The following is a 10,091-nucleotide window of genomic DNA, read 5'->3' as shown; positions in this document are numbered from 1 at the left end:
AGGTTAAAGAGACGAACAACGGTCCACCTCAATAAATCAATCAGGCTAGGTGATTATTCGTCACCGCCCCGTTTTAAAGGGAATTCCAAAAAATCGTCATCATCAGAGGCACGAAATCAGCGTCGTATCACGCCACTTTTCACGCGACGTGAGGTGCGCGCCGTCTAGTATCGATTGTTGCAAAGTGTGCACTGCGGTTGCGCTGTATTTCACCAGACGTCAGGACATATAGCGATCGCATCGTATCATGCATGCCACGTGTCAATGACTATGACCTGTGAGCCGCGTCGTCTCAAAGTCCGTGTTTCCTCTTGGGTATACGTTGTGGCGCCTCCTCGCAAAGTACGAACCGCTGCTTTAGAACCGAATAGTAGAGCTGTGTGCGCAGCTCCGACCGTGTAACGCCGGACTCAGCAGATCGCTGTGCAGACAGCCGCGTAAGCCGCGGGTCGCTGTCGACGCTGCGCGGTCAGCTCAATGCGGGCTAGTGTAAACTACGCAAAGAGACTTCGTCGTGGAGAACCTGTAGTCCGTGGTGCCAAAAATGAAGCTCCTCTGGAGCCGCGCCTCCTGCTGACGCTGTGACTGTGCTGCGTGCACCCCGAAAGCCTGTGACCCTTTTTGTGGTGCCGTCACCATCGTAGTTGCTACTGCGCTGTTGTAAAATACAAGCAGTCACGCCACAGGCGCAATTAAGAGTACGCAATTAGTCAAACATTTTGAATCTAGCTAATTTACTGAGAAAGCATCCGCAGCCCCAATGGCATTATCGAAGGGCACGCAAAGCATCACAAAACTGGCCCGGAGTAATCGAGCAACTAAATGTGCTTTTGTCATATTGGACTGACTAATGATCTTTTGGTAACATTGTTGCTCAAAAACATCGACAGTGTATTATATCAATACCACTTGAACAATCAGAGGAGCTATAACGTAAGATTATTACAAACTTTTCTATTTCAATTCTGCAATCAGCCCTCCGAAATTGGTCAAAAACATTTTTGAACCGCTCCACTTTACCTGTCTGTCACACAACGTCACGAGAACCGTGAGTGCCCCCCCCCCCCTCCTCCATGTGATATGACTTGTACACACTGATTAGGCTCGATTTGACCGAACAAAAGAGAAATAGTTATTTCTGATTTGACGCCTTTTCACCATTTGCCTCGGCCCTTACTCAGAAGTTTTCGGGCCGCACCCACTTCATCTGTCTGTCACTCGACGTCACAAAACCGCAAAAACTGACCGCGTCAGTGAAGTGTACAAATTAAATATGTAAGAATTTGCCGAACAAAACTGAATTTTCTTCTGAATAGCCGCAGGCTGCCTCGTTGCGAAAGGATTAAAAGATGGCTGATGCCATTTGCTTTCGAACTGGCTACTCGCACCTGCCAGAAATCATGGATTTATTTGCGTATAATAATACATTTTGCGTGACCATGTAACGTTTTGAGTACATTTGGCAAGTTTACGGCCTCGTTCTGCCAACTCTTTGCTGAGGATTCGCTTTACCGTCACTCTTAAGCTTCCCTTGCATGCCTCCGCGATTTTCGACTGGCCACCGGAAGCTAAGTAAGGGAAAACAGACCAAGCACAGATGCCGGCACCGCCCTCTTCATACGGTTAACGATTTTCAGTGCAGCGGCTTGGCCCTATCGAGTCCCTCTGCACTTGTGCGTGCTCCTCCCCTCTTGTCAGCCAATTATATAAGACAAGCTGCTCGGTGTAGGCAATTTTATTCGTTTTTCAAGCAAACAAAAGCAACCTCCAATGAACGAGGAGAGCGTTTGATTGGTCTGTTGAGACAACCCTGCGGGTGAGCGCCCAATGCTTGCGTCGGCGGTTACGGAAATTTGACGTCGGGAAATTGGAATAAAAACATATCGGAATAGTTTTACGTTATAGGGCCCCAGTTCGAATTTGGTAACAATAAATCCGAAGTTTTTTGTGCGTTCCATCAGAGGCTGAAAATTTATGCCTCTCTAGATGTCGCTTGTTGATAAACTCAGCCAAACATTTCTGGAAAAGAAATCTGGCTGCAATATGCTGAACACGCTGTTATGCATGAACAGAAACCACATTTTAAATTATTTCTGCGCAACGTATGCACAATAAATAACGTGTCTAGCAAGAGCTGTAATGAGCCGAGAACAAATTTCCACGTTATGTGCTTTTCCACCCTTTTCCAATGCTTTTCCAATTTCCGCCATCATCTGTAAAACAAAAATGTAACCGTTTCTTTGTTTGTAATGAATAAACTTGATTTGATTTGATTTGATTTGATTTGACGTCTCACTGCAATATGACGAATGAATTGAAGACTGTTTTAAGTTTTCGGTAGAATTCTCAGCCATGGTCGAATTAAACTGGTCGCTGTAAGGGGTAACTGTCCTTTCAGAAAGTCGTCGTATTGAAACTAAAAAAATAATCACAGTCCATAAAAGTTAACAAACTGACGGTATATAGCATGATCAAGTTTACGCAATAACAAACGGACGATAAGCAAATAGGCTTCTCTTCACAATTCATTAATTTATTTCTTATTAGACGCTTTTAAAGTCATGGCAAAATGTCACCTTCCACAGCCGATTCGTCTGACTCAATGAGCTCCAAATTAATAACTACAGCTAGAGGAAAGATTAAGGATTCATTGGGCGAGTACTGTGTTTGCAAAAATATACTTTGAGACAACCAATAGCTGTAAATTTACCGTGATCTTGCATGCATCTACATGGCACGCATATCATGTGAAAAACACACACGAAGCATATTCACAATACAGAAGCGTCCTCATTATCATTTTAAAAGCAGGTATTAGGGGCGCTAGAACGTAAAGTTATTCCAATGTTTTCCAATTGTGCATAAGCCCTCCACGATTGGTTTAAAACTATTCTGGTCACCCCCGCTTCGTCTGTCTGTCACGCGATGTCACGAAAAGAGCGATCGTTTTCCATCTGTTATGACATGTACACACTGGTCAGACAGAATTAGACAGAACAAAAGAACAAGAAATAATTTCTTATTCGATGCCTTTTCGCCATTAGCCCTCTGCTATTGTTCAAAGGTTTTCGGGTTGCGCCCACGTCCCCTGTCGGTCACGCGGTGTCACAAAACCAGAAAAACCCACCACGTCAAAGGGACGGGCATGTTTTCAAGATGCTTTAATATGCCGACGAAAAGCAATTTTTTTCCTGAATTGCCAGAGACTGCGCCATTCCGAAAGGAATAGACGATGGCTGCCCGGCGATCGCTCAGCACTGCCTACTCGCCTCTGCCGGAGAGCATGGATATACTGGTGTATAACAAAGCATTTTGCGTCACCGTATATTATTCGCGAGCCCAATCAGCACATTCACGAGATTGCTCAGCCAACTATTCTTCATTGAGGACCCGTTTTATGAGCATTCTAAACGTTCCGTTGAAGGCCCCCTTGATTTTCCGCCAGCCACCGCAAGCATAGTAAGGTGAAGCGTGCCAATCGAAGACGCAGGCATCACCCTTTTCATCCGGTTCTGTAGTTTTACTGCGCTGGCTAGGCACCACCGAAACCCTGCCGACTTTAGCGTGCTCCTCGCCTCTCGACAGCCAATACTATAAGAATAACCGCTGTATGTAGGCAATGCTATTCGCTTTTAATACAAACAAAAGTGACCTTCTATAAACGAGGAGCGTCTTTGATTGGGCTTCGCAGACACCACGGCGGGTCACCGCCAGGTACTTGCGTCAACGGTTACGTAAATTTGAGGTCACGAGATCGGATTGAAAACAGATTAGAATAGCTTTACGTTATGGGACCCCTGGTGTCTCATTTACAACCAATTACCCAAACACTGTTTCAGAAAACGTTTGTATTTTTGCACATATCCACCGTGATTCTTTGGGGGCGGAAAATATACTTACATGACAACCCTATTATTGTGTATTTACGCATCTGTAATACTCTCTCCTCAACCAGCAGCTATTGAGAAGAAGAAAAGAAATAATTAGCGAATGTTCATGACTCAGCATGTATATGCGATATACGACACGCAACCATTCCTGTATAGAAACAGGAGTAATTCTTTTAGATGCGTGTCTCATAGCAAATTTGTCTTATGCAAATAATTTATGGTCGATTGTTGTGACAATGCATCTTCTCGCTCATTTTGATCGACCACATGCGAGTTATCCATCTATACGGGCCCAGCTTGTGCAGGTCGGGAACACGCAGGCCAAAACGACCAATGTTGTTTTGGGTGACTTAGCGCTGCGTTTTGAATATGTGTCAGCGCGAAAGAAGTGGGCACTTGGCACATGCGAATGTTTGTTATCCCTTTCTGTTTCGGGCTGAGATACGCTGTAGACCAAGTATGCCAATCCTGACTATATCGTGGACTATCTTTACGTTTATCACGCATTAATTGAGGCGTTCGACAGAGCTCTAGTTATGAGTTATAACTGCGGATTTTAAAAACCGATCCCTTGAATGTGTGCTCGACAAAGTCTTTGTCATTTTCGTATCTCAAAGGCAGTGCAACTACATTCTGAAGTGTCCGAAATGTCGCATATTACGATGCATGCCCACAACGCATACTTACGTAGGAGCGCTAATATATTCCTTATTCGCTAGGTAAAAGAAAACGCAGGTTCCTCGTAGATCCATTAAGGTATTGACCATTTCATTTGCACTATAACACGGTTGGAACAATAACACTAAGCTTGCGTCATAGAACTTGCTGTTGAAGGATAGACTGTTCACTATACAGTTAACATCATTATTCAGTTATTCGTGCTTGCTCGTTGTCAATTAGGACGCTAGTTTGCCTCAACAAGAAAACTGCATCATCCTTAATGAATCGCCTCTAGGACTAGCGTCAAAGAGGAAAGTCCTAATGACTCCGACATGACATTGTTTCAAAATCAAAGGAGTGCTGATATCAGATGCTTCTTTTTAATTTGCTGTCTTGTCCAAAGGTCTTGTTCTGAACAACTCCAGAAAACATAATGGGAAGGATGAGAGCAATATTTTTTTCTGTAATTCATAGTCCTAGTTAACTGGTGACAGTGATATTGCAATACAACACTATTCTCATATTCTCAGTGGTGTCTTTCATCATGAACCTTATCCAAACAAAGAAAACTTGATGCTGAAGCCGTAGTAAAGAGGGAAAACGCGATGATGATGCTTTGGTATGAAGGTGGGGCATCACGTACTTGGCTTCTGTTTATTGTTCGATGTCAGTTTCAGTTTCAGTTTTTTATTCTTGAAATACAAGTGAATTGGTAAGACACTATATACGGACGAGGGTACCAAAGTCAAAGACTGCAATGGGACCCGCTGTATATAGTAATAACAATGTAAAGATGTATTACCGAAGAGCAAGCTAACTAATTTCAACAAACACAATCGCGAAAATACAACATAGAAAAATGAAATTAACGAAAACAAATTGCCAGTATACAAGCCTATAGAGCATAAAAGAAAACTGTCAATGCATACAAATGGCAAATGTAGCGTAATGAATGACGTAAGCTTAGTTACACGTACAAAACAGCTTAAGGGCATGACTAAATGAATGAAAGGATGAAGATTTTATGCTGACGGGTAAACCATAGCTTCTAGTCTCGGTTTCCCTCTGCACCCATAAGTCTATTTTTCTAATGAGCTATTCTCAGAGAAAGAAGCACTCCTTCAACACTGTATTTACAAATATATATTCCAATAATCGACATGTCACACCAAAGTCACTTAATCCATTTACCGCTGGTCTAGGGGCAAGAACCTACATTATTGCATCCTTCCCTCATGCTGAAGGTGCTGCAGCCATCAGAGATTTCCAACGAATGCATATCTTAGAAGAACTTTTTCTGTGCCTAGTTGGTGCATGCTTCACAAATATTTTCAAAGCGCATGCCAGAGACATGGCCTAAAAGGATGGTCATACACAGGACAGGCGCTAATTTCAACTGTTTATTCGACAACGTCGACATGAGATATATTAAACATAGGCGCATGCGCAGAACACCTTATGGAAAAAAAACAGAAGATATGAATATATGAACAAGAAATGCCTAATTGATATACGCGTCGAGCTATAGAAACTCTTTTGTGTCCAGGCTTAACGAAGGCTCACTGAGGCAACCTTCGCCCCTGTTTTTCGTGCGATATGCCTCAAGGATCAAGCGTGCCTGCTCACTGTAGCTTTTACGTAGAATATTTGCGTCACGAATAATGCCTGACATTATTTGCAAGACTTCACGTGATCCACAAAATGCGTTCTCTCAGTCTTTTTAATATTCAAGGCTTGCTCTCTAATTACGTCATTCACACACCCTCCTGTTTGACACATATAGCTTTTTACGCAGGTCAAAGAAATATCATAGGCAATTTCGCTGGTGCAGTTTAAATATGGCGAACGGCGCCTCTTTCGGATATGTCGGTTTGTTCCGCCTGTTGTACCTACGCGAGGACAAAGGCGGTCGTTTATTTAGGGCAAAGAAAATTACCACAACGTCGTGCCTATCACCCTCGTTCTTGAGATTATGTGAGACCTTATGAATGTAGGGAACTACTTCAAGTGCACCTTTTTTTCCCATGAAATAATAATCGTCTGTCTTTTTTCATTCCTTAAACTTCTGCAGACCCTTAGCAACCGCAGTGATGACTGTTGTGCGGTAGCCTGCTGTCAGCAGTACTGTCACCTACGCTTGAAAGCTTTCTTGCATATTGTGATGGCACAATTTCTTTAGCGAACATTCAAAGGCAAAGACAGGCTATAGCTCTGTTCATTGTCTCAGAGTGAGAGAAATCAATAGGCGGGGTCCCGAGGCCTATAAGAGCAGCATACATGTCCCCTAGAAAAACTAAAATGAATATCTAGAAACCGAATGGATTTCTGAATGGGAAGCTTATGTGTGAAGGTCAACTTCTTCACATGTCAGTTAAAAAAACATCTAAAATCCCCTCTACTTGGTGCCCGTACAGGCCCTATGCCTGTGGCTTTAGCGATAATAGGAAACCGACAACAGATCTAAAAACACGTGAAACTTTCCCGTCTTCTTTAAAGGCGTGGTCCAGAGTGCGATCCACCTGGGACAAAAAATATCGCATAGAATTTGTACCACAGAGGAAGCAATGCAGATTCCCTCCCTCGTCTCCAGGCCGACCTCTCCTCCTTTCTGTTCATTAAAATCTACTCCTCCTCCTCCTCTCTCGTCAAAAATAATTTGTCCTCAAATGATATAAAAGTGGAGTGCAAATGAGCCTCTGAAAAATTTATAAAGTTACTCGTACTAATACCCATAGTACTCTGGATTGCCACGTTGGGGTTTTGGTCAATGCACTTTTAATAGAGTCTAGCAATGTATACTGGGGTATAGAGCAAAGCAGGTCCACGACATCAACGGAAAAAGCGTGACTGATGTCCGGTTTTTCCTTCGTCACATCGTTGTCGCCATGCTATTGTCCTGTTACACTCCTCATCATTTCATTGCCTATAGGTATTCATCGTCATGATTACACAGCTGTAATATTGTCGGCGTTTCAGAATCAACATCGCAGTGCCTCTTTGCGATCCTTGCATAACGGCATTTATAGTTTTATCGACGTCATTCTTTCTTCGCCATTTCATCGTCAACACAGCGTCACCATCCCACAGTCATCGTCACACTGCCATATTTGTGGCCGACTCCGCATAACAAGTTTGCTAGCAAAATGGGCTGATTACGGAGTGTGTGTGTTGCATACAGCCGGAGCTATAGATCTCACCGAATGACCACTAAATTTTGAATATATTCAGTGATACTGTGTGCAGTACGAGAGCGAAACAAAAAGTATGTATTTTAAAGCGAAGCTTTCTTGGCCTCTTCCTCCGACTTTCCTACTGCCGCTGCTGCTGTCCACCGCGCCGCTAACGCCGGCCTCCTCGGGACGTGGTCCAGACGTGGCTATGTCAAAAAAATATAAAATGCATGCACTGTCGGTGTTTTGTTTCCTGACATTCGTTTATGAGCTGTCATTCTAAAAATTCCGAGGGATAACTCTGAAAAGAATGTAAGACAAGCTATGCACCACGTGGAGGACTTGTGCGGTTGTAGTACACTATGATTATATGCCACCGGATTTTCTGCGACACGGGGCCCACCTCCTAGCTAGCACAAAGAGGGTGCATTTCAATCCGTGACGTCAGGCTGCCGGACCGACTGCCATATAATCTAATCAGGACTCTCCCGAGTAAGCCGCGTGATTTTGACCTCCTCAATTTTGTCACGGCGGGCTTTTTAACGAAACTTCTCGTTCAAGTAGCATGATGACATAGAGCTGGGGGCACAGGCTTGCTATCTAGGAGACGGTGGTTTAGCCCAACACGTAAGACACTCGGCATATCAGCGTGGCGCCATAGCCAATACTTTAAAACGATAACTTAACTAGCCGCGTCGAGCCGCCAGCAGTTTGATCCTCATTTGAGCGCGGCTACGCTGTAGCCTTGACAACGCATCACGTGACTCACCGCGCCGAGCTCGGCCGCTGCCGCCAGCATAGCGCTTGTGCTCTCCGCAGCTGGGTCACCACCTGACTCGGCGCGCGCCTGGCTAAGAGGAGCGCCGCGTTCGCATAGCCGATCCGGGCGGTCTTCTTTTAGCGTTGCGCGGGAGTTGGAGGCGTTGAGCCGTCGTCGCCAAGCGGCGTCTGACCACACCGCGGTTATCACCCGGGAAGATGCTTCACTCGCGCCGTCGAGATCAATGTTGCGACCGCGATCTCGCCCTGTCTGTTCGTGCTTCGACGGTGCGCATGTTCGCGGCGCCTCTTTCATGTCTATCACTTGCGCTTTCCCTGTGGCACAACAGGCGTTGGACTGCTGAACGATGCGCGTGTACATAAGCCTAATCGCAGTCATGTCGAGCCACCGACCTAGGCACATATGTCATGCCTGGCTTAACGATGATTGTATACCTACGTATAATAATTACGGCTAAATCAAAGGTTAACCGAGTGAAATCAAGGCCTAACCAGGCTAAACCAAGCCTTGGCTTTGCATTACAAGGTTAACTGAGATAATCCGCAGCCATTTTTTTTTTAGTTTATCCTGTTGTGGAGCCTAGGCTGTGCGCGTCGACTCTGCCTATCGTCGATACGTACAAACCTTTCATTGCAGTTCCGTTATATTCCGCCAGGTGTCCTAACATGTAGCAGCATTATATATAAGTTGCATGCTGTGTGTACCTGGGTCTGATTGACTCAAGCAGGCTGGGTGATGATTATTAATAGCACTTATATGGTCACTGCAGGCGCATTTCTGCCGTCGACGTCGCCATTAGGTTCAGTATGAAGCCCTAGGGCGATAAATTCGTCGTTGCGCGCCGTATACTGTATGCGCGAGTGAAAGCTTTCGAAGGTGAGCCGGCGAACGTGGTTCAATTTCGCGTGCGCGACCAGGAACGGGGGCCGGAAGCGTGCCCTCTACTGGCGTGCACGAGGCAGAGCGATCAGGCGAGGAAGGTGGAGCGTTCTTCTCCAGCCGCTGCTAGGGTACCTCGATGTCCTCCTCGCCCTCCGCTCCGTACAGAGTGGAGGCGACTACATTAGAGACAACCGCGGCGTCTCCTGTGGCATTGGGAATGCGATTAGCGCACGGTGCAGTAGACGCCATTGACGCAATTCATAGGGACGTGTTGCCGACACTCCTGTGTTTAGAAAGCTATCCGCAACATGGCCAAAGTGTGCGGGCCTAATCTTGAAATCGATCTGCGATGTTTCCAGCGTGGGCGTGGTGCCGGTAGCTTTGTATGCGTTGTGATTTCGACGTTTCTTCTATGTTGAAACGATAGATGCACAAAACAGAATTCGCTTGCTGCTTCCGCGATTCCTAACAGCAGTATTTTGACAGCTACAGCTAATTTCCGCGCTTAACGAGCGAAGATGTGTTGATGTTTGCCTGTGCGCGCATGAGATCGTGCTTGTAAATTTAGTTCAAATACGTTGGTGGGCTAGTTGGTGTGAATGTATGATAGACTGTGTAAGCGCAACTGAAGAAGAGCGTAGAGCGAAGCAGACGCTCAAAGACAGCGCTGTCGCTGTGCGTCTGTTTCTTCCTGCGTATTCGCTCAGT

This window comes from Dermacentor variabilis, chromosome 7 (genome assembly GCF_050947875.1).
Source record: "Dermacentor variabilis isolate Ectoservices chromosome 7, ASM5094787v1, whole genome shotgun sequence".
NCBI classification, from domain to species: domain Eukaryota; kingdom Metazoa; phylum Arthropoda; class Arachnida; order Ixodida; family Ixodidae; genus Dermacentor; species Dermacentor variabilis.
The sequence above is the reverse complement of the archived record's forward strand: the minus strand, read 5'-3'. Positions refer to the sequence as shown.